The sequence below is a fragment of the Falco peregrinus genome, chromosome Z, assembly GCF_023634155.1.
Source record: "Falco peregrinus isolate bFalPer1 chromosome Z, bFalPer1.pri, whole genome shotgun sequence".
Lineage (NCBI taxonomy): Eukaryota > Metazoa > Chordata > Aves > Falconiformes > Falconidae > Falco > Falco peregrinus.
This window is the reverse complement of record NC_073739.1, coordinates 55,476,293-55,501,241: the sequence shown is the minus strand read 5'-3', so window position 1 is coordinate 55,501,241 and position 24,949 is coordinate 55,476,293. Positions and strand designations below refer to the sequence as shown.

General features: G+C 40.2%; 1 protein-coding gene across 4 annotated transcripts in view; it reads right to left on the bottom strand.

The window, feature by feature from the left end:
- Positions 1-16,764, bottom strand: part of RFX3 (regulatory factor X3) — a 127,991-nt gene extending 111,227 nt beyond the window's left edge. For 3 of the 4 annotated variants that reach the window (XM_005241596.4, XM_027792766.2, XM_027792767.2), the window contains exon 1: positions 16,441-16,764. The gene's annotated coding sequence lies outside the window, so the exon portion shown is untranslated. Of the gene's footprint in view, positions 1-16,018; positions 16,185-16,440 lie in introns of those variants that run through there. The other variant, XM_055790463.1, reaches the window with a different exon arrangement.
- Between the last annotated feature and the right edge of the window lie 8,185 nt (positions 16,765-24,949).

Sequence of the window (24,949 nt, the reverse complement as noted above, 5' to 3'; positions counted from 1 at the left end):
CTTTATGTCCTGAAGATACCCTTCACCCTGCCCCACCATCTGAATTTTAAGTATCTCTTTAAAAATCTACCACTTTGCTTTGTATTGATATACTTAAAGTACCATAATTGTAAAATTAAATCATCATTTTCCCCAGCAAGTACTGTATTAGCTCAAAAGGAAATCAAAACAATCTCACTCTGTGTTGGTAAAAAAATATGAAAAAAAACACAAATAGGTAGTAACTGATAATAAAAGTATCCATGTCCCTTGCCATCTGAGTATAGTGTAAGGTGACTGATATTTCACTGTTTATCATGTTCTTTCTTTTTTTAAGAAATATATATTCAAGTTAAGAGCAAAGCCAGCAACAGCAGTTCTACAGGAAATATACAAGAAATGTATTATGTTGGAAGCAGTGACAAAGAAGTACTCTCACAGTAAAGGATATTATTTTACCAAACATACTTGAAATTCAGTATCACGCTGGACAACATTTAAGATACTAATTTTTAACCTTGTTTGCTTTCTCATGTGACTTTTCCCAATATGTTAGCTTTCACAAACACATATTTATTCATTTATTTTTTTATTATTTTTATTAAATTAAAGCTTGATTTTGGTGTCTCATGAAAAGATGCAGTATTTTTAGTGCAAAAACATACACAAAGTCATACACACAGAAATAAACCAAAAAACTCCATAAGCCCAAAAAAATCAAAACACTCCCACGTGGCTTTTTGTCCACCTTGCAGTAAAAGACACTCAGTTCCAAACAGCAAGTTCTGTTCTGCCTTTGCAACCTAACGGTATCACAGCGTAAAAGATAACAGTTTGAACAAGTCTCAGCTTATTTTTCCTGGATAGGTATCAATATTTTTATTTTTGTTCCATATCTGACTTAAAACCAGCCACTTCAATGTTTGTTTTTTGATTACAGGCTTACATTTATAAATAATATTCTAAAATTATTAAATCCTCCTTACTTATCACTGTACTTCTCTCAGAGAAACAGTGCTCTAAGCTCTTACATAAGACTGACTCTAGAAAGCATGTGAAAACATGAAATAGTGGAAATAACCTAGCTAATAAGAACCATTATGCATTGTATCTACTATGGCTTTTTTCCCCTCCAAGAAAAAAACACCAAGATAAGACATAATAGGAAGTACAGTATAAAGCTCAAATGAAGCAATCAATATGGAACAATATACTGGCACACAGAAAAGAAAAAAAAATTACTAGGGGAAATCCATTAATTATAAAAAGAAAAGAATGTTATTAACCAAGCTAGGACTGTACAACAGCACGTAGTTAATGAATCTTCATGTTTGCAGTAACTGGACTTACAATACAAATGGAATTTCAAGAATCGCACAATTGGATCCAAAGTACAGAATCATAGAATAATTTAGAACATTTGTGTCTTTTTTTTCTGACTTCCAATGTTACAGAAGATTCCTAACAGAAATGTTTGTATTATCTTACAAAAGACTTGATGCTCAAGTAATATAAATACTACTGTTTTCAATAGTTGGTTTAATGAAAGGTAACATTAACTGATTTTTGTAATTGTTTAGTCACGATTTGCTTTATTATGCTCCACCTTACTGCACATATAGAGAATCAGAAGACAATTCAAATATAAAGACTGAGTTTGATTTCCAAGTCTTTATTTTAAGACCTAAGACTATATATAACTTCTATCATTTGTTTTTCACAATTTCCAAGGAACAGTAAAATAACATTCTCAGATACCATTACCAATCTCATTTCTAATATGAGAACATAAAAATCTAAATGCACATGCAACACCAATACTGAGTACTACTTACATAGTTTTTGAGATATGCTAAAGATTATTCGATTTGTTTTTCTTACTGAAGCTCTTTGTTTTGTTCAGCAAGATTTACACCACTTTAATTTCCTTGGTATTCACTTTAATCACTGACTTGTAGAAGTCAGACATGTAACCTTACTTGACAGGAACATTCTTAAAGACAAACACAGTAGAATAGAGGTACTTGAAAAAAGTACTGGTGTTAAATCTTTCAGGACATTTCAAGTCTCACTGTGCATTCAGTTTAGTTCAAAAGGATTTTTCCCAGGAAAAAATGCACTGCAAACACTTTATGGAAACTTATGTCCCTCTTCCACTAACATTCCTGAATTTGAGGCCAGTTTAATAACTTATAAGTAAAATCAAAATGCAAGTGTATCTGATTATTTAAATGCAGATACTTCATTGTTAGCTGAACCAAATTCAGTGATTAAGGCATAAACAAAGAGATTACTTTCTAATACTGCCTTGATTATCAAGACTATATTTATCATAATTATTTTTATATATATATTTTTATATATATATATGCCTTTGTTTATCCCTCAAGCAGTGTCGAACAAGAGCAAGAGATACATTAATTTTGCTATGGACTTTGGCATCTGAACGCCCACAATGCTCAAACACCAGCCAAAACAAACAAAACTAAAACCAACAAACAAAAAACCCAACAGAACTACTTCACTCAATAGAAGCATTGATTCTGAAACTATTTTTCTGATTTTGTCAATAGTAGTTACTGCTATGCACAATTCCTTAGACCACTGCTCTTCATCTCCATCATTGCTATTAATGTTATATTTCAAGCTATATGATAAAGCAAACATTTTTCTAAACAAACACTTCTTTACAGACACTGAGAAATGTTCATCCTCACTTCCTAAATCCTTTTTTGGACACAATCTGGTTCTTTTTGAAATTAACAGGAATACAGATGAGTAATAGGATAAGATTTTAGATACCCTCATCACAGCAAAAAAATCACCTCTTCAGATTCCCAGCCATCATATTTGTTGAATACCACTTACAAATCACCAGGCAGTTAGCCAAATATAGATTGTTTCATCAATGCCCCTGAACTGGTCTCAACAAAGCTAGGAAATTATCCAATTTATTTTAAAGTTTTAAATAATTTCCAATAAAAATTTTAAGTTTGCTGGTTTTCCTCTTCCACTGCAACAAAAGCATTAAAAACTGCAAATTAAGACCCTAATAAATACACACAAATAGAAGTGCACAGAAATTGACAAATGGAGTTTGGTTTTGCCAGACATTCAACTAAGGCCTCTCCTTCTTGTTTTTAAAATGGCTTTGTTCATAGTTCCTTTCTCCTGAAGAGACCGAACAAATTTGTTTGCCATCTAGTGCAATTTTCTCTACTGCTATTATTTTTGCCTCCGCAGGGCTCCAGTGAAAATTCTGAATGTTTCATTGTAAAATATTTTATAAATAAATGCACAGAATCCAGTCTATGTATGATCCTGAGTTTGTGAAATCCAGGGGGAAAAGTGCTGGACCAAAATAACATAATGGTAGTAATGCACTGAAGCAAAAAGGAACACAAGAGTTCTGCGTTGTTAGGGATATTGTCTCTTGGGCACACAAACTATGTTTTTGTGATATATCTCAAGACAACTATGTTGTGATTTTAGCTCTAGGCCTAAGAAACCGAACTGGCCAAGAAGAAAAATATGACAAACTAGATCACAGTCTAGGAATTTCTGCTGTAAAGAATCACAAGTAAAATTATATTATAGTTCAGGCTGCCAGGGATCTCAGGAGCTCTTAAACTTCCTTCCCAAAGCAGGCTCACACTTGGCATCAGACAAGTTCCTCAGGGCTTCATGCACTCAGGGCTTGAAAATCTCCAAGAACAGAGATGTCAAAACCTCGCTTGGCCCCAGCTGCATTGCTGGGCTGTCCTCATGGGGAAAAAGATTTTCCTTATCTCCAACCTAAATCTCCCTCGTTTCAACTTGTGAACATTGTCTATCATCCTCTCACCACGCACAGCTGTGAAAAGCCTGTCTCCATCTTGTTGATTACCTCCTCATGGATATTACGGAAGGCTGATAATTTCAGGCATCCTAACAATCTCTCCTCCCAACTGAACAAGCTCAGGTCCCTCAGTGTCTCTGCACAGGCACATGTGCTCCAGCATCTGGCTGTCTCAGTGGCCTTCTGCTGAATTTACTCCCATTCACCAATATCTTTCCCATAATGGCAGGACAGTGAGGGCAAAACTGGACATGGATGTAGACGTTGCCTAAGAAGTGCAGAGAGGGGTGGGATAGTAAGTTCCCTCAATTTCCTGCCTATACCCTTGCTCATACTGCCCAAGAGATACTGTTGTCTCCCCTATACTGCCCAAGCACACTGATGGATCACGTTCAGCTCACTGACACCCAGGCCCCAGGGCCTCCTCCACAGTGCTGCTTCCCAGCCACTCTGTCCCAAGCCTGCAGTCTACAGACTGCCAGTTGAGGGCCTGTGAAGACCTGGACAACTGCACAGGACTGACCCTTTTGGTCAATATGTTACTGTGGAAGTAAGTTAAAAGAGAGTCTTTTTCTCAGTGACCGCTTCCATACTAGATTTCACCAAGTAGCACAAGAATACCATGCTCATAAGAGATAATCTGTAAGTCTGTTGTAAGAAAAGATGCACTTTCTAACACTCTATGCAGGACATTTAAGAGACTATTTAAGAAAACATACTTAATACAGAAACAGCATGATAACAGTCAATGGTGTGAAAACCACCAGTTTTACCCATTGCCATAATGCAAGTAACTCCATTTGACAAGGGTGGATCACCTAGATTAAAAAGCAACTATTAAAAAGCAATTAAATTAAAAATAATAGTATATTTTAATAATGTAATTGTATTGTTATATTTTAATAATATATTTTAAATAATAATTAAAAAGCAATGCCCTAGCAATGCCTAGGTGATTTTTACTCCTATAAAATTACCTGCCACACTTCTTTTGCTCTTTGAGGAAAAAAACCCAACAGAACCAAACAGGACAGGACACCACACAGCACTGAGTGCCCTAAGCATCTTCTGTTCCTTTGGTTTTATGGCAAAATTAACCTTTTCCATACTAACAGGTTAAATGCTCTCAGTAGAGTACATAAAAACTTTTGAATTCATACATGAAAGACAGAAGTTCTGCATGTAGAATAAACATTTTTTAAAAACAAAGTATAAATACTAGCCAATGAGAGCAACTTGTTGAGAGTTCAGAAGCACAGCTGAAAGTCAAAAGTTACACTTGTGACCAGGCAGCTTGGTTTACGGGGATGACACTGATCATTTTATTACAGGCCTTATCATACTATCAATTAATATCTCAATCTGCAGGATTAACACCCTATTACATTGTGAAGCCATTGTTAATGGCCAAACCCTGCTACATTGGCCTTCGTATACAACAAACTTTGGAACAACTACTTCTATCATTTCTGATCAAAACCTCCCCTACACACACCTTACCACAGATGACCAAAACATAACTTCCCATTTCCTATCTGCTTTTCTGCCTTGTACATTATACCTTTTCCCACATTATAAAGTGTGGGAAGAAAATCCTATACTGTCGACGGCGAGGGAAGTCAAGCAGGCAAACTCAATATGAGTGATAAAGCAAGCTTCGATTTATTACGGCGCGATTATGTCTTATATACAGTTCCAGTTAATTATGCCTACAAGTCATCTGCTGATTGGCTAAGCTCTAAAGGGTTACATTTTCATACGTCCTCCTACTTGCGGTTTCTGCGGATAGCTAGCTACATATTTTTTTTTCTCTCTTGTCTACGCGAATTCCTCAAAGTTATGTACAACATTAGGCACAAGGTCAGTGTTTTTCTCAGCTTCCTTATCAGCATGCCTCAGCACAGCTGCAAGGCCTGCTTCAGCTAACTTACGCTAACTTTGTTTCACAAAGATCTTTAAGGGAGTCATGGCCGTGATCACACAGCCATTCTGCAACACTATACTTTATTAAAAACATCAGTTATTTTCAGTAGAGGAAAAAGAATGAACTGCTGGCCCCAACTTATCTTGTTTCAGTAGGCTACAGATGGTCAGCCTGCTGATGTTGAGCTTTCAAGAAAGTCAGCTGTGTCTGAAGAGTTACCATCCTTGGATCATAACATGTAACCAACAACACACTATGCTAACACAAGAACTTTTGAGCATCCCAAACTTATGACAGTGCTGAGGACAAACCATTAAGAGCTGCTGAGATTTACAGCACAGTTGTTTCAGGTTCCAACCATATAACCTAGCAGGTCATCCTGAAATCAAGCCCTGGAAACCCCTAAAAGGCAGTCTTCCACATGTAAAGTAATCCTAACACTCCCCTTCATGTAAGTTGCCTGAAATACGTTTGCGATGTCACAAGCTGTGACTCAAGGCCACATGAAGAATACCTCTTCATTAGGTCACGAAAGTTGGCCACTGCACTGAAGTCATGACACTGTGTCTAACTCTTCCTTTAAGTCATGAAATGTCAGTTTCTTCAGGATTCAATCAGGAGAAATATATACTCAACCAACGACAAGCAGTGAAGATACTTAACACCTTCAAGCCCTGTTAAGACACAAAACTTGACTCAGTAGCTCATACCAGGATCATGGCAAGTAATTTTACTATCTGAAATTTAAATCTTAGTAACAGTTGCCTCCTCAAACAACTATTGAGGTAAGATGGTATCTGAAATGTGCATATCCCAGACTGTACAAGTTCGTAAGGTTATCTGACTACTGACCATCTGGATGGCTTGAAACAACAGCATTAAGAAACCTTCATAAAACAGCTGCAACTGAACAAGCATAAAACCCCCAACCTTTAAAATACTAGGAAAGAGCTCTGTTCCATTAACCAGAATCACTGCTTGCATAATAAATTATGCTACTGCTTTGTAGGACCAACTCTAATTCTCAGCCTATTGCAAATAAACCTTCCCTTGGTTTGACATAAGTTTGCTAGTAAAGTATGCTTCAGTCACAAAACCTGAACTGTATGAACCAGCCTGAGGCTTGGAAAACCCTAAGTCTCTCATCTGCCCATAACTACAGACCCAGAGCACCAAAACCTCTACAAATTTACCTGCCCAGTACTGTTCCTTGAAATACCCCATCAGGTATATATATATAATTTAAAAAATACTCCTCGCAGTACAAAGGAGTTAAGGAGTTTCCAGTTCTCGAAAGAGCTGGAGAAAGCCAGAGCAACCCAAGACAATCTTCCATCAGAAACCACCTGGAAAGCTGGAAAGAGACATATCACAAAGAGCTGAGCATTCATCTTAGCACATTCACACTTGTTTCACTTCAAAACCCAGAATTTGAGCACAAAAGGATTTCCACAAAATAAAGGAATGGAGCTATATTTCTGTGCTACATAGCACCATTCTAAAACTAAGCATATTTTACTCCTTAAAACAACTGTAAGGATGGTACAGCTCATGGAAGAGTTTTCATGCCTTTCAGAAAGTCCAAAGAAAAGTCCTCCTAGAAGTTATAGGGAATTGCTGTTACTATTATGCAGAATCAACTCCGAGGAAGTAAAAGTGTACCGGATTTTACATTTTTCCTTGTACTAAATCTGACAGAAAACAACTCTTCCATATTCATTTTATTATCAACTCTTTTGCAAATTGTAACTCAGTTGAAGTGGTTTAAGAGAGTGGACCAAATAAAATAGAAGTGAACTAAATACAAAACAGATACCCACATGTTGACACAACCTTAGCTACCACATGCTCAAACTAGCATGTTGATTTCACCTCATGGCTAACAGCTAATTAGGTGAGTCAGCTACTATGCAGGTAGGTCAACTGCTCCTTACTACCCAAGGCTAATGTAACATTGCATACAGCCAGATCTTAAGGCAGAAGTAGTCTAAATAGTTTTCACAAATCATAAATTAATTTTATAAATGGGTGTCTGTAGAGTTACAAATACTTAGCTAAACATTTAACTTTCTATCACTCAACTAACTTTAAAATGTGTATGATCTGACAATTAATTTTAGATTTCTCAATCAGAAATTTTGAGTAAATTTAGTTTAAAATCGTGATTATAGAACAACTCTTTTCCTAAAAGAAACACTTTGAAAATCAAGCATGGGTATTTAATTAAGGCAAGTAGAGTCATAGAATCATTTAGGTTGGAAAAGACCTTTGAGATCAAGTCCAACCACTAACCCAGGACTGCCCAAGTCCATCACTAAACCATATTCCTATGCACCTCATCTACAAGTCTTAAACAGCTCCAGGGATGGTGACTCAACCATCCCCCTGGGCAGCCTGTTCCAGTGCTTGACAAACCTATCAGTGAAGAAACTTTTCCTAATATCCCATGAAACCTCTCCTGGCACAACCTGAGGCCATTTACTCTTGTCCTGCTGCTTGTTATCTGGGATAAGAGACCTATCTTCACATCACTACAACCTCCTTTCAGCTAGCTGTAGAGAGCAATAAGGTCTCCACAAGACTCCTCCACACTAAACAGCCCCAGTTCCCTCAGCTGCTCCTTGCAAGCCTTGTGCTCCAGACCCTTCCCCAGCCCCGTGGCCCTTCCCTGGACACGCTGCAGCCCCTCTACATCCCTCCTGCAGTGAGGGGCCCAAACCTGAACACAGGGTTCGAGGTGCGGCCTCACCAGTGCCCAGTGCAGGGGGACAGTCCCTTCCCTTGCCCTGCTGGCCACACTGCTCCTGACACAAGCCAGGGTGCTGCTGGCCTCCTTGGCCACCTGGGCACACTGCTGGCTCATGTCCAGCCAGCTGCCGACCCGCACCCCCAGGCCCTTTTCCAGCAGGCAGCTTTCCAGCCACTCTTTCCTGAGCCTGTAGCATTTTGTGGGGTTGCTGTGACCCAAGTGCAGGACCTGGCATTTCTCCTTGTTGAACCTCATACAGCTGGCCTCGACCCATCGGTCCAGCCTGTCCAGATCCTTCTGCAGAGCCTTCCTGTCCTCCAGCAGATCAACATTCCCACCCAACCTGGTGTCCTCTGCAAACTCAATGAGTTTGGGCTCATTCCAATCCTCCAGATCGTCAATAAAGATACTAAACAGGACTGGCCCCAGCACGGAGCCATGGGGAACATGGCTTGTGATAGGCTGCCAGCTGGATGTAATTCCATGTACTACAACACTTCGGGCTTGGCCATCCAGCCAGCTTTTCACCCAGCGTAAAGTATACCTGTTCAAGCCAAGCACAGCCAGTTTCTCCAGGAGAATACTGTGGGAGAAGGTGTCAAAGGCTTTACTAATGTCCAGGTAGACAACATCCACAGCCTTTCCGTCATCCACTAGACAGATCATCTTGTTGTAGAAGAAGGTAAGGTTCATCATGCAGGACCTGCCTTTCATAAACCTATGCTGGCTGGGCCTGGTCCTAGTTTTAAGGTAATTTTTTTTTTATTTCCCATACCTTTCAAAATTTTCCGAAAGGTCCAAAGCAATTAACATTAAATCCCATTAATAAACACAGTATGTAAAAACTTAACTAGAAATACAAATTAACAACCCTTTGTGTACAAAAATGTGGAATAAGAAACATTCTTACTTCACTAAATCTTTAACTATTGTCTCTCCTGCTTATGTCAAGCTACAGAACAATAAAGAGGTAAGAATACAGCACGTCTAATTGGAAAAAAACCCGAATCAGAGCTCTAGATGAGAAATTGTGAAAACTTTCCGCAGCAGTTAAATAAAAGGTGAATCTCAGACAGAGTATTACAAGGAATAATAGTAAGCTGAGATTTTGGTCCACTGGGTTTGCAGTTATGTGATGAGAGATGCTTAGGTTTTACCCAAATTTATGAGGCATTTAACATAACACAGAAATGCTGACATTCACCACTCCTTCCAATGGCAAGAAAACTACAGTTACATTGTTATTTTTGCTTTCACCTACCTATAATGAGTAGACTAATTTACCTCCTTAGTAAATACTAGTTACTTTTTGTGGTTCAACTCCTCTGGGACTTGCACTGTCAAATTGCTCTCTCAGCTGTTCACAGTGCAGAACGTTACACCAAGCGATAAGGAACAAAAAGTTCACGCAATAGAATCTAATTTTGTTTAGATGAGGCTCTCCAGAAAAATAGCAACTTTTGTAAATGCTTTGTGGATAATTCGCAACAGGTCACAACAAAAGACATCAGCTCAAATTCACAAACCTGGTCATCTAATTCACTAGCAAGTAAAATTTTCATATAGTCTATCAACATCCAGTATCACTGTCAGATTAAAGGAGCTATGTAAACAAGAGTGCTCTCCCTTCTCCCCTCCCCAAATGTAGGTACACTGGCGGGGCAAGAGGGAAAGAAAATCAGACCACAGGTACTTCAGAAACAATACACAATGCATCATCTGAAAATTCAGCAGATATGAACTAGCTCATTGGAACTAAAAATACATTTCCAAATTTCAACTCCACATAAGCATAAAATAGCTATATATAATCATAGTAATCGTGTTGTAAGTAGGTCTGGCTCAAAATCCTATTAACTTTTTCAATTCTTTGTAAGAGAAGTATAGTTAAGCCCACAGAAAAAGAAGTAACCAGACCACCTGAACCGAAGTAAACTGACTCAACTGCAACTGCACCTTTTAACAGATTTGCTTGTTTCTTGCCTTGCAACGTTGCAGGATTTCACTACACTGATTTTAAGCACACACTTTAAAAAAAAAACTTAAAATGCACACTTAGAAAACATCCCTGAGGTGGTGTGTAAGAGAAAACACAGCTAGATTAATTATTATGAGGTAATAAAACAGAAGAGAGAAGCCATTTACTTGGCAGATACATGGCTTTGAATCATTAGTTGTAGTGGCAGCATACAAAGCCTGAACAAAATCTAGATAACACAGTTTTTGCCTTAAAGACTTTATAAACTTATTTGAAATAAGTCTTTGATAAGAAGAAAATGAAAGAACTAAAGAAACTATTTACTCAGAGAATGTCTAAGAAGCTGAGGTATACTCAATGTACTGGGTCCATGGGCAGATGAAATTACTTTTAAAAATGGTGCTAGGTATTTTCTTCCTCTCATTAATGAATAAACACATCACATGTTAAAAGTATGCTCAAATTTAGTGATTAATATACAATCTTTGGTGTTCCCATAGTACAGTCATGGATGTCATATAGGAACTTGAACAAGTAAGACAGATTAGAAATAAGTTAAGAATTTACAGAGGAAGCTTGAATTGCTAGAATTTAACCTTCCAAGCCTCAATAAAATGTATATTGTGAAACCAAAAATTCCTGTATTAAATTCAACTTAACAATATAGTCCATTGTCTCTTCATTTTGGGCCACTAAATCTGGTTAGGAGACCAAAGACAAACAACTTGCCATGGTGTAACAGAAAAACCAACTAAAGACACCTGTGCAAAACCAAGCAATTTAATGTGCACTTGTCCCAGCTCATAGGTTTCCAAAGGGAAATTAAAGTGAACTAGACACCATTATCCATCCACATGCACAAAAAAGCATTGCCTTATTAGTCTTACAGTATATGGCAAAGCAATAGCTATTATTAAACTAGAGAAGTTACAATAATGAAATTATAATCTGTCTAATTTTTCTTTTGCGGGGCTTGGGGTTGTGGCTTTTCTGGGGGATGGGGTTTTTTTCTTTCCCAGAACTAGTGATTGATGGAAAAAAATATCTACCCTAATCAGCTAAAGCTCCTGTCTCTTTTGCAATTCAGAAGTAAACAGGTAAGCTTCAACTGCAGTTTCATCCAGGAAGAGTTTCAGTGAGAAAGGAAAAAAAAACCAACAAAAAAATCCATATAGGGCAAGGCATTCTTTAAAAAGAATTCAGCTCTAAATGAACAAGTTACATAAAATGTGAATATAGTTGAAAAATAATACATATAATAAATGTGACTCCAAAATGCATGCATCTCTCAGGCAAGTTCATCTAACTTTTCAGATGAGCAATAATTTAGCTCAATAAGCATAAACTGTTATGTCTGTATATTATATAGCTGAAATTTACACATAATTCTTTGTTCTCTTTCAATGAGCAGGGATTGTATTTTAAGTGTATGTATGCATATACACACACACACACCCCTCTACACACATGGACATACTCAAATGTGGAACTGCCAATTTTTTCCATGATTTTTAGCAAAATATTGCCAAAATAGTAAGTTTACTATATTGCAATGCACAGGAAAAAGTAGAAAAAATTCAGTAAGATTTAGTCAAATCCCATATAAACTATCAGTGTATTTTGATGAAAGAATATTAAGGATTTTCTTTCCATTTTATATTTCAAATAGCATAGCACCCTCTGGTGCATCTAGTAGAAAGAAAATAACTAAGAACTACGAATAAATACCAGTCATTGTTATAAAAAAAGACAATGTTAAAAAGAAGAAAAAAGGAACCCTTAGAAACAAAAAATGTCTAATAATCATTGGAAATAAAATTTCAATGTAATCCTTTCTTATTAAAATCTTTTATAACTAAGGAAGTTATAATATTGAATAATAAAATATTTAAAAAATTTAAAAAACACAGAAGTTTGAAACTACTCCTGTGTTCTTAATAATAGGCCATTTTTATTAAAAACATATTCTTACATGACAAATTTATTAAGAAAAAAAGGTAAGTAATTCAGTGAAACAAACTGTTACACCAAGCACTATTATCTGCTTTTGGTCTTGCAAGAGTGAAAATTATTAGGACTACAGCTATCCACACAGTCATAAACCGCTAAATTTCACACCCAAATAGTCATATCTCCTTTAGAAGTCCAATGAGAAAAGAATTAAAAACATGGAACACTTCAAACTCTGATATGACATGTTAACTATTAAAACACACCTAGTTATTGGCAAAATAATTTCCTACAAAAGTATATTTTGCTAATTACAAAAGCAGAGACCATCACCTGCTCTTTTGTAAACCTCTGGAAGTTTCAACAATGCACAAGAAATGAAAGTGACACCTGTTTAAATCAGCCATCTGTCCCTAACAAACTAGAACTAGCCAAATCAGTATATGCACTCTCCTTAAATTTCCGAAGTATGGGTATACATTACACCTGTGGAAAAAGAGAAGTACTGCTGTGACTGACAACCAACTTTACCAGAAATAAATAATAAACTTGTGGCTAACAGAAAAACATCATTTTAAACATTAGCCCATTCATTTAAAAAATCTTAATCATGCTTTCAGCCCTCATTCTTACTAAGGAAAAAAAAATAAAGTAGCTTTATTCACAATTTCAAAACATGATCACTTTTGGTATCCTAACACATTCGTTTGACAGAGCTTGATTTTGAAATGGAACTCCAACTACAAGGACACTACCATACCACTGAAAGCTTATTATTTTGTTCTGTGTGTATTTGTGATGCGTTCACAACATGTTTCAACTGAGAATAATTTTTAAAAAGGACTTTTAAGAGTCATATCTGATATAAAGGCTACACATTTTTTAAGTATTCCGTATGACAATACCTGCAGCTAGTAAGTTTTGGAGACTGCAGGTAAAAATAAAATTAATATGGAATATTTTAAGAGGGAAAGAAGCCTTTCATAGGAGGACAATGTAAAGGATGGAAACCAGAAACACTAGCTAGAACACCAAAAGGAACTGCAGTGATAAAAGATCACTGCATTTTAGATACTTGCTTACATTTCAAGTAGGAAAATGGTAACAGCCTTCCCTCTCTACACAAAGTTTAGTAAATGAAAAGAAATGGCTACATTTATTTCTGTAGACAGTTTTGTGATAAACAAACTACTGTATCAGGCAGGAACAAGAAATGGGACAGTGCTAACAAAGCTGAACCTAATTATTAAATAAAGCACCCTGACTTTAAACTCTTTAACACCATTGTACGTTTGATTCCTCTTTTGTTTACCTATATTACTTTACTGAAAGGCTTTCGCTCCACAGTAGCACCATGTAGGCTAGCTCACTAACAGCACAACAAAGCATATGATACAGATAGGCTCATTAGGATATGTTGAAACACAATTAGTTACACAGTCTGAAGTCATGAAAACCAATGGATTAAAAAAATAAAAATAGAAATTACAAGCCACCTCATTTTCAAACACCGGTTAGCATCACAAATACCAACTATTTTGATAGCTGTGGGCATTAGGGAATCAGAATGCAAAATCCAGATCTCCTCTGTGATCATTACAGTATTTCAGAGAGAATAAAGAGTCAATAATATTAAAGTGATTACAACTGCACTATTACTTTCCAAATTTCAGTCACTGCCTAAAGAAAGCGTGGCTTAGTATTAAAAAGGTCTTTGCTTTCAGACAGTATGATGTACTTTTTGATCTGATTTTTTATGAAACATCTGTACATCTCCTCACAGAGTTAAAACATAAAGTTTGTCTCGCAGCTGATGCACGCACTTTCTTTTGCTACCCAGGCTCTGCATACATGTTCTGCAAAGACAGATTTCAACACCCAAGAAGGATTCCATTCCAAATAGTAAATACTCTGTCCTGCTGTGAGAGGACTACTCAGGAAAGGCATGGTGCAGAACTGACATCTCTTTTCAGCAATGGTAAATGACAGGAATGATTTCACAACCAACAAATCGCATAAACTACGCAATAAAACTAATAACAAATACATTAAGATTTAAATGCACCATATAACTAATACAGTACCATAACTCACTGAAAATTCTTAATGTCTTTAGAAGTCATTTGACAGCAGGACCTAGAAAGTCAGCATACGGTTGTATCTTAAGTAAAATCATAAAAAGATGACAACACAGAAACCTTTGGTCATTACTCAAAATAATGTATTTTCTAAGCTCCTGCCGGCCCATGAAATATACATAAAAAAAATACAGATCCAATACGCGTTAGCTCAAGAAATGTTGGTATCAACAATGCACTAACTACTTAGCATGTTTTTTAGTTGATAGCTACTTGGAAAAACTGCCCCTGTCGCATTCATTGGTAGATCCAATGTGAGACAAACAAATATATTGTTGAAATTGTAATGAGAAACCCTGCATTTTACACAGGGTTCTACAGATGTAAAAATAGAAACAGCATAGATACAATTAAAATGTACGTTTTAGATTAAAAACAAGCACATCCTTTTTCCTAACTATTTTACTAAATAAAGCAATAAGGAAATAAGTCGTCACTTCAAGAAGAAAAAAAGCTTGCCTCAACGACACATGATTTGACAGGTCAAAGGGGAGAGTGCAACTGGATATGGAGATTTTAAAAGAAAATTTCACTGCCATCATAGATGCCAAAAATTCACTTTATCTGAAAGAATTTAAAAAGTATACAGAAGTATGATTTGATGACACTGATGACACAAAGCTTTAGATTTTAATAAGCAATTGCAAAAAAGGATGAAGAAAACAAGCATTTTGGAGTGTAAAAAAATGCAAAACATTCTCATTAATAACCCAGTTTCTACTACAGCTCCTTGAAAAGTACAAAGCTGCCTCTTCCCTCTTTCTCAAATGCACTCCTGAAAGAGCAGTAATAACAAAATCACTTTTTTTAAAAAATACTATTTCTTGTTTTGTCCTTTCTTTGCTGCTCAGTACAAACTCAATCAATACCCTGAATTTCCTTCATTATGGAGAGTTTAAGGAAACTGAAATGGATTCTTTCCACATGAACGTTAACTCACCGTGCATAATCTACACATGCGATGTTCCATACTACACTGGTTGTATGAAAGCATCATTTAAAAAGGAGTGCAAGAAAAAAACCCTGCTACTCGGTGTATGGGTGAGGGTACTGAATAAACAAAAAAGCACTTCACAATAGAAAGAACATACAGTTTGCACTAAAATAAGCAGCAAATTGAATATGAATAAAAGAGCTACATTGCTATGTAAAGCAGAGTGGAGTGATTGCTATGATCGACAGCACATGAGCATGATTAAAAAAAATACAGCAAGTTCATAAAAATCTGCAGCATTTAGCAGTCGCATCAAATCCGAACAAGGCCCCTACAAGTGAAGGGGGGGGGGGGGAAGCCCAGCTCTTGGTGTGCTACAGGATCCGTCTCTAGCTGCATCCTTCCTCCCACCCCCAGTTTCCTTCGGGTGTGAAGTAAGTAACCTCAGACCGTGGCCGGAGCCTCGTTCCTTGATGTCCACATTCCCCCGTCCGTGCAAACGAGTGACCAAGTAAGATGCATACCCACCGCATTCAAGCAATTGTCCTGGAAGTCCCAGAAGCGTGCCTCCATGCCCATCATCACCAAGCCTCTCTTCCTCCTCACTTCGCACCGCGGCCAGCTCCCTCCCCGCCCGACAGCCCGCCCCATCCCAACCGCACCGCCGAAGCACGCCCTCCCCACCCCGCCGCAAAGTCCACCCAGCGGGGCCGGGGGCGGGGGTCGCGGGGGGCGAGACGGACGGGGAAGAGGGACGGAGAGGGGGAGATGGCGGAGGCAAGCGGGGGAGCCGGGAAGGCGACCCACGTCCCCCTCACCGCTGCGCAGCGCAGCGAGCCGCGCAGCCCAAGGGAGCAGCCTCGGCCCGGATGCTGCGAGGAGGGGTGAGGCGGCGGCCGGGGGAGGGCGAGCGGAGGGAGGGCCGGCCTGCGCCCGACAAGCATATTCACCTGGGCTGAGGCGGGCTGTGGTGGCGTTCCCGCTGTCGTTGCTGCTGGAGGTGGCTGCTGTTGTTGTTGTTGTTGTTGTTGTGGGTGACGATGAGGAAGGGGGTGAGGAGCAGCAGCAGGAGGAGCAGGAGGAGGAGGAGGAGCAGGAGAGGAGCGGTTGTTGTTGATGGGTAACAGTCGCCAGGACTACGGTGACTATGGCGCTTGATTCACAAGGCAACGGTTGCTATAACTCACAAAAGGGAGAGCGAGCGAGGGAGGAGGAGGCGGCGGCCCAGCCGGAGAGGCCCGGAAGAGGCGGGGCCTGCCCTAACGGACGGCGCCGGGGCGGGCGGGAGAAGCTCGGCCGGGCCGGGCACCGCCTGGGCTCTGGCGCCGCGCCGGGGCCGCCGAGGCGAGCGGGCGCGCGCAGGTACGGCGGGCAGGCGGCCGGCGGCGGTTAGCGGCGCGGGGCCGGCGGCGAGGGGCGTGGCAGCGCGGGTGCTGCCTGGGTCGGGCCCGCGGCCGCCTGACGCCATTTCCGGCGGGCGGGGAGGAGGGGGCTCGGCTGCGGCGCGCTGCCGGCGAGGGGGCCGCACAGCGCCCGGCGGTGGGCGAGGGAGCTGCCGCCAGGCGGGACGGACAGGAAGTTAGGCCGGGCGGCGGCGGCTCTCCCCCGCCTACCGCCGCCTGTCACAGGCGCCCCACGCCTCCTTCCCTCGGAAAATGGCAGCGAGGGCCGGTGGCGGTGGGGGAGCTGCCCGGCTGCCGCCATTTTAAGGCGGGAGGGACGGCGGCGGCCCGGCTCGCAGCTCCGCCGTGCCCCAGCCCGCGCGAGGCTCATGCGGGCGTGAGGCGAAAGGCCGCGCTGTGGCCGAGACGAGGCCTGGGGCGCCCGGCAGCTGCCCCGGGTCCTGCCCCGGGTCCTTTTGGCCTTGCCGCGCCTACGGGCCTCGGCCCCCATGCGAGCGGTGGGGCCGTGGAGGTCGTGGGTGCGGTGCTGACAGCTGTGAAACCGGGCTGCTCTCCACCTGGCAGTGCATGTGTGTTCATTCTAGATGGGTGCTTGGGGGACAGGTGACATCGAGGTGTAGGTGGTTTCCTGGCTATGTACAGGGCCCACATATCTAAAGGCTAGTACGGTGTATGTAATCCCAGCGCATCCCTATCTGCAGCTTTGTATACAGCTGCTGCTCTCTGTATTGTTAACGATCACCTGTAATCTGTTAACTGTGTAGTTGCCTCATGACTGTTTCCAATGTACTTGTCTGTATCCTCACATGGTCCGTTACCCACACGTTTTAACAGTCCTGACATCTTCCTCATACCTGTCACTGTAAGCACCAGACATTTGCCTCATATACCCTGCCACTCCACTATACCTGCCCCTAGATCAACAGATCAAAATTGCTGTTACGTACCACAGGAATGTTTTCAAACTGTTAATAGATTTACTGTGACTTTCAGGGCCCCATGTAACTATTGTAGCTGTAAGAACTATTTATAATAAAAGTCAAAAATCTGTACGTATATAAAAATAAAACCTTAACTGACGGAGCTTTAAGTCTGTAACAGAACAATCTTGAACTAATAAAACTCTGCACTTCTCCAACTGAAGCTATGTTTTACTACTTCCTGCGGTGAAACCTAATCTTCCTGAGATCCTAACCTTGTAACTGCTCTGCTGGGATCTTCAACCTCAGTGGGTGTCTTGAGTGTTTTAAGAGTGGATGGTCCCTCACTTGCCTTGTCAATCAGAAACACTTAAGATAAATTACATAAGCAATGTAATTTAATAAAAATACATAGCAATGCATTTAGGCAGTCAAATAATTTGGAGGCAAAAGATATTTTGATAATCTTTCATTGTAACTATCCACCAAATACAGGTAGTTTTATTTAGCTGGTAGTACATTGAAAGAATTGATGATTTGTGTTTTCATTGACTTTTAAATTTCATGTGAACAATGCAAAGGACAAAAAGGGGTGTCAGACACTGAGCAGTTTTACCAGAAAATTGTTGCTAGAACAATGTGACTCAATTCCATGGTTGAGCTTTAGCAACATTCATCTCATCCCGTTTTTTACTTCTTGATACGGTACTGTATTTTCCATCGCATCATTTGTCACTTGCATGCTTATTTGCATGGCAAGATGAACAGGGTGAGCTGTGGTAAAGTTGAAGGATAAAAGCATTGCGCTTTGATTTGCGTTCTTAAATCATGGAACTTTATGTGTCTGTGGAAAAAGTAGATCAAACCTAATTCAGGCCTGGGCAGAAATTTAAAACATACATATATAAATATTGCTATACTTCTTTCCCTGAGCCAGTATATTTGCAGAATATTTTAGTCTATACCAGCATTTCAGTCTGTAAATGCATGATCACTTGCTGTGTCAGAAAGAGGGTAGTAGCTACTTTTGTTACAGGGAAATTATTTAACCACTTAAATGTTTTGATGCTTACATCTATGAAACTAATTTGCAGAGATACCCACATAGATCACTCAGGGCCTAATAGAAACTGAAATTCTGTTTCTAATACTGTCAAATACATTTCTCCAAGTTTTTATCCCAAAATTTTGTCAATTTGATGTCATCTTAGTTTTTGAAGAGGTGATCTTTTTTTTTACTTGTCAACAGTTACTCATTGCAAGATAATAAAAACATTCCGTCGCTTCATAGAACTTCTGTAACTAATGACAGTATTAAATATGAAAGCACTATTGATTGAAAGTAGTTGTATTGTTAAAAGCCTTGATACTGTGTGTCTCAAAAATAATTTTATGCCTTCTTATGTGGATAAGAAATAATCAGTATATAATTGAAGTTTTTCACTGGTGAACTAAAACAGGGTCAGATGGAAGTTGCTCATGTGCTTTCAAAAGTATCACCTTTTGCCGTCAGAATCAAAACTTTAGGGCCTCTGAAAAAGAACTGGTTTTATACACAAGAATTTATACTGTGATTTTGTATGTTGAGAATGATAATGGAAGAAAGGCTATTCCTAAGAACCACTTTTTTCTGATATTAGATTTGGTTTTGATCTTGCAACAGAATTACATTGCCATATTTTCCAAAATACAGACCCTTACAGAGTTTGGATAGTTCATAAAAAGTCAGAATTAGCCTGTCTAGTAATCTCATCCAATTTAGCCCATTTTGTGATAAATCCATTTCATAGGTTGGTTGTGTTTCCAAATGGCTTTCAGATACAGTGTATCATTTCTAGCATATCTGAAACATACCACAAGGCATTCCTATCAGCCATGTTATGCAAAATGCAGTATCTATATATCTTATGAAACAGTATAAAGACAATACAAAATACCAGAGTAGGGTCTGTAGGAGCAAACTGTTTCAGACCATGGGTTCATCTAATCCAGTAGTAGTATTGGCCCTGTTAGTATAAGTTAATGCCTAGAGAAGTCCAAGAACAAGTGTGTTGTGCATTTTGCTTGTTAACTTTGCCACCCTATGACCATTTTAAGCTCAGGGTTTTTCTGAGCCCTGCATGATTTGTCTTTCTTCAGAGAATCTTTTCCAAGAATTTGTCCAGTCTTCCCTTAAACTCGTGTAAGCTTTGCATTCACAAAGTCTTTTGTCAGGAAGAGCCTGGCAACTGTTATATGAAGAAACAAGCCATTCTGCTTTCTCTGATGTCTAGCCTATTAGTTTTTGTATTTTCCTTTCTTGTGAGTGCTCATGATGAGGGGAAGAAAGCAAAGGAGATACATATCAACATTGATGTTAAGGGATAAGCAACTTAGTGCAGATCTAGAGGCTATACTGTCTGACTGCTTGTTATGGTTCTTCTGAATAATGTAAATACACAGACCACCACACAATTCTGCTTAAGTAAATCAGTTATTTATTACTTACCTAATTGGTAAATACTAGTACACATAGCAATCTTACATGTATGCTACCTTATAGCTGTAAAAAGTCACTTACTGTTCTCTTGAGTGTTTTCTACCTATCTCCCATGATGCAGATATCTCCACTTGCTTAGTGGTCTGCATACCTGTAGTCCAGCTACGTGTGATACACATTCTCCTAAAGCCTACAAATTTGTTGGTTCTTGTATGGGGTTAGGTGAGGTTGGCTTGGACCACAGGGTCGGTCCTTTGCTGTTTGCATGAACAGTATGTGCTTTTTTATACTGTTTTTTTCTTCTTCATTTAGGATCTTGGAGTGTCAATAGAAACATAGAATAGTTTGGGTTGGAAAGGATCTTTGAAAGTCACCTAATCCAACAGTCACTGCAATGAGCAGGGACATCTTCAACTAGATCAGGTTGCTCAGAGCCCTGTCCAGCCTCACCTTGAATGTTTCCAGGGATAGGGCATCTACCACCTCTCTGGGCAACCTGTTCCCATGTTTCACCACTCCCATCGTAAAAAATTTCTTCCTTGCATCTGGTCTGAATCTACCCTCTTTTAGTTTAAAACTATTACCCTTTGTCCTATCACAGCAGGCCCTACTGAAATGTTTGTCCCTATCTTTCTTCTAAGCCCCCTTGAAGTATTGGAAGGCAGTAAGGTCTCCTGGATCCTTCCCTCCTCCAGGCTGAACAACCTCAACTCAGCCTTTTGTCATAGGAGAGGTGTGTGTTCTATACTTCTGATCATCCTTGCGGCCCTCCTCTGGACATGCTCCAACATGTCTTTCCTGTGCTGAGGACGCCAGAGCTGGACTAGTACTTCAGGTGGGGTCTCGCCGGAGCAGAGTAGACAGGCAGAATAACCTCCCTCAACCTGTTGGCCACATGTCCTTGCCACTTATTTAGGAACACCAGGATTCCTCTATCAGTCTGTACCAGATAGTTAAAGCTAGCAATGAAGTCTGCATGTTTGGCCTTGCAAGTGGGAACAGATGGCCACACCACTTTGCTGGGCAGGAGACTCAGCCGTATGCCCATCTCATGATTGCCTAGGCCCTCTGTTATGTGAGCAGTACTGCCATGCTGCTCTAGAAGTCCCGGGTTCTGATAAAGGTAAGTTTTCTTAAATTATGTTTTACCCTAGCTGATGGTTCTCTCGTCAGTGGTTGACGTGACAGTCCCTGGCAAACCACCAGTTTGGTTTCCTGGTACTGCAGTTTCTCTGTCCACACAGTTTTACAAGAAGTACGCTTCCCTGGATACCTGTAGTTTCCCATGTGACACCCTGTTGACAATTCCAAGATACAGAAGACATGGAAATACCATCATCTGCAGGAATGGCAACAACTGACCATGAAAGCTGACCATAAAGAGTAAATGTAAAACTGGTGACACCTAGCCTTTTATATGCATGAGAAGCACTCCAGGATGTGGCATAAGCTGAAGGTACTGAGAGATTCCTGCTGCTACCTCTGTGCTTGGTATACACTGGAGGACTTAAGGGGTGCAGCCCACTCAGTGACTTGAGGCCCTTGCATGCACATTAGCAACTGGAACATACTAGGTGCAGTCATGCAATGCATCTTCCAGCTTGGTCGCATCAGAAAGGTGTTTTGTAAAGGCACATGAAGTTTATGTGCACCAAGATTGCATCATGAAGAGAATCAAAGCAGGGTAAGTGGTATTGATAAGACATTTGCCTTGACTTTGCACTGTTGATATGATCTAAAATGCTGTAGGTAGGCATATTTGTAGTTAATTTAGAAGCCTGACATGTTAATCAGTTTGGTTACACTGAATTTGTAATAAGCTAGTGTCATACACAGAAGTAATTAATGGTTTTTAAAATTATATTGAGATACATTTCTAGAACACCTTTACCTACATAATGAGTTAAAATAATCTAGGATAAAAGAAATTTATTGTTCCTCAGTACCTGATATAATGAGTAGGCATATGTTAAGCCACATTCTATCTTAAATAAACAAATACAGATTTGGTTGCCATGTGAAATATGAGATTATACCAGCCACCGAGAATCCACTTTTCTTTAGGAAAATTACTAAAAGTTCCAGCCCTAATCCTGAAAGAAATTCAATTGATTACTGAAATCAGGGTTTGTAGTTGTTTAACCAGGGTTAGGATAGTCATTTAAACGATCTCTACAAAAATAATTTTGCTCCAGCTTTCTAATGTCAGGCAGCAGTGCCAAACTGATAACCTTTGTAGGTGTGACAGTGCTAGAGAATCCTTAGTCTAAGCACTGGCTTTTGTACAGACAACAGAGAAGGTGCTCACCTGTCTAGCCACACATGAGGCTTTAAAATTTCTCCCTTAATGCTCAAAGACCATGGCAGAAAAAGTCTGTGGGTTGGATGGAATAATTCCCTTTATACAGTCCCATTAAATCAATCCACTCCGAATAGCGACAAAGTAATAATTTGTCACTTTCTGCACTCTGGTGTCCTGCAGAGTTAGTGCAAGTCCTCACCTTACCAGACTGTGGCTGGACTTCATAACTGCTGTGAAGACCAAGTGAGCACTACCCTTTCTAGAAAAAAATGGTCAGACAGCTGAAGTAGTAAATTAATATTTTTTGAGAATGCAACACACAGCACTCTCTGTGAGAACTGTGCAACTTACTCCATGAGTGGGTAATTGTGTAGATGAATATTAAAAATCTGTCAGGGAGCTTCTCTAATACAACTGTCCATCCTGGAGAACATATGCCTAGCAGGTCTTAATTTAAATTCAGCATACAATTAAAACCAAATTATCTACTTGTTTATGTAGATGTGGCTTCTTTATTGAATTCAAATGGGAATACTTCATCAGTAGGCTGGGCTAGAGTACACCGGTCTAGGGTCTTTTGGTAGGCTTGGCATTTGTCAACAACAGCCTTTGTGATATAATGCTTCGTGTATTGAATCAGTTAGCCAAAACCATACAATGTTACGAAAAAAAAAGTATTGCAGTGGGAGTTTTGGTATACAATCAAGGGCATTGTGGCCTGGTTTTGGTATAAATATGTAGTTTTACATGACACTTTTTTACCCCATTGCAGTAAGCCTAGAGAAAACATTTATTCAAGCCTCTTATGTGTATTTTCATTTCTTTCCTAATTTATACAATCTGTCAAGCTCAAAACCTGTTACATACTAAAGCTTAAGATCTGTTGCTATTTTGGGATTTATTTTTTCTTTTTGGTAGCATCCAAAATTAAAAGCATGTAAAAACACTCGAAAGTGCATGGCCCATTCTGCACAGGCAGTGTCCCATTTACTTAACTGCAGGCTCTGTGGGGTTCCTCAGCTTATATTCAGTGTCCTATGATACCTCTCTCAGAAGCTGATCCTACATGTTACTGAGAGCTAGCATGATTGCTTTGTGTCCAAACCACAGGCCTGTACGCTACCTTGCAAATATGTGGGTTACAACACCCTGCCTGTCATGTGGGTGGCTTTGGGCACATTAGTCTTTGCGGGAGCCCTTGCTACTCATTTCTGACTCTGAGCTGCACCACAGCAAGCCAGGCATGGATTTATTTGTGGAGGTGAGGAGCAGGTGAAGATGCTGGCTGTGCCATTAGCAATGGCTGCAGGACTGTGAAATGGAAGCAGACGTGTTTGTCCCAGCAACAGTGGTTAAGCAAGGTGGACTGAGTGCCCAAAAGGGCGGTCCCATGAGGCTGACTGGGGGACTTGGCCTGCTGGACTGCGACAAACCTACTGCTTGTTTAAAGCAGGGGGAGGCAGGAAGAGGAGAAGTAGTATTTGCAAGAGCTTGATAATCAGGGCAAGTATGGATGCTGCCAGCAGTGTGCTCCATAACCTTGGCTCATCGCCCTAGGGGTGAAGTAGGCTCTAGTGCTTTGACAGACATGGGTGTGAAGTTCTTGCCTGCTGAGAGCACTACATGAGCTTTTGCAGCAGGGGACCCTGGCAGGACCAGTCATGTGGGTACCCGTGGCTCAGGGTAAGCAGGGACATACTGGGTGTGCAGAGCTCCCTCACCAGGCTGCTGGCCACGGGAATGACAGGTAGGAATATGGGGTGACAGCACAGCAGGCAGGTCATCACAGGGGAGGCCTTGGCACGGTGTCCCTTGCCACAGTAGCTAGGAAAGGCAAAGGCTAAAACTCAAAGCAAAAAGTGCATGGTCAAGAAAAGTGGACCACACTGCTGTTAGAAGACAGATGCAGAAAAATATTTTGGTCTCATCTCTCTTTACACAAAACCTTTCTTTTTCCACAGGTGCTATCTGAGTTTGCTCAAAGCACATGATGTATAAAACAAGACTGCAGATTTCTATTCCACATGTTCCTGATATTTTCTAAATACAAATTTCAGGTCCTGTTCCTCCTTGTTGAGACCATATTGGCGGCACCACAGTGTGGCCAATTGTTCATGTGACTACGCTGTACTACCACTGGCTCTTACTGAGGTTCCAACTGCAGAGCTCCAGAGGCATCAAGGCTGGCTGGCACCTCTGGGGACCACCTAGTCCCACCCCTGCCCAGAATTTGTCAGCCACCGCAGGTTGCTCAGGGCTGTGTCCAGTCAACTTTGAGTATATCCTGGGATGTAGACTTCACAGCTTCTCTGGGCAACCTGTTCCAGTGTTCAACCACCCTCACAGTAAAAAAAA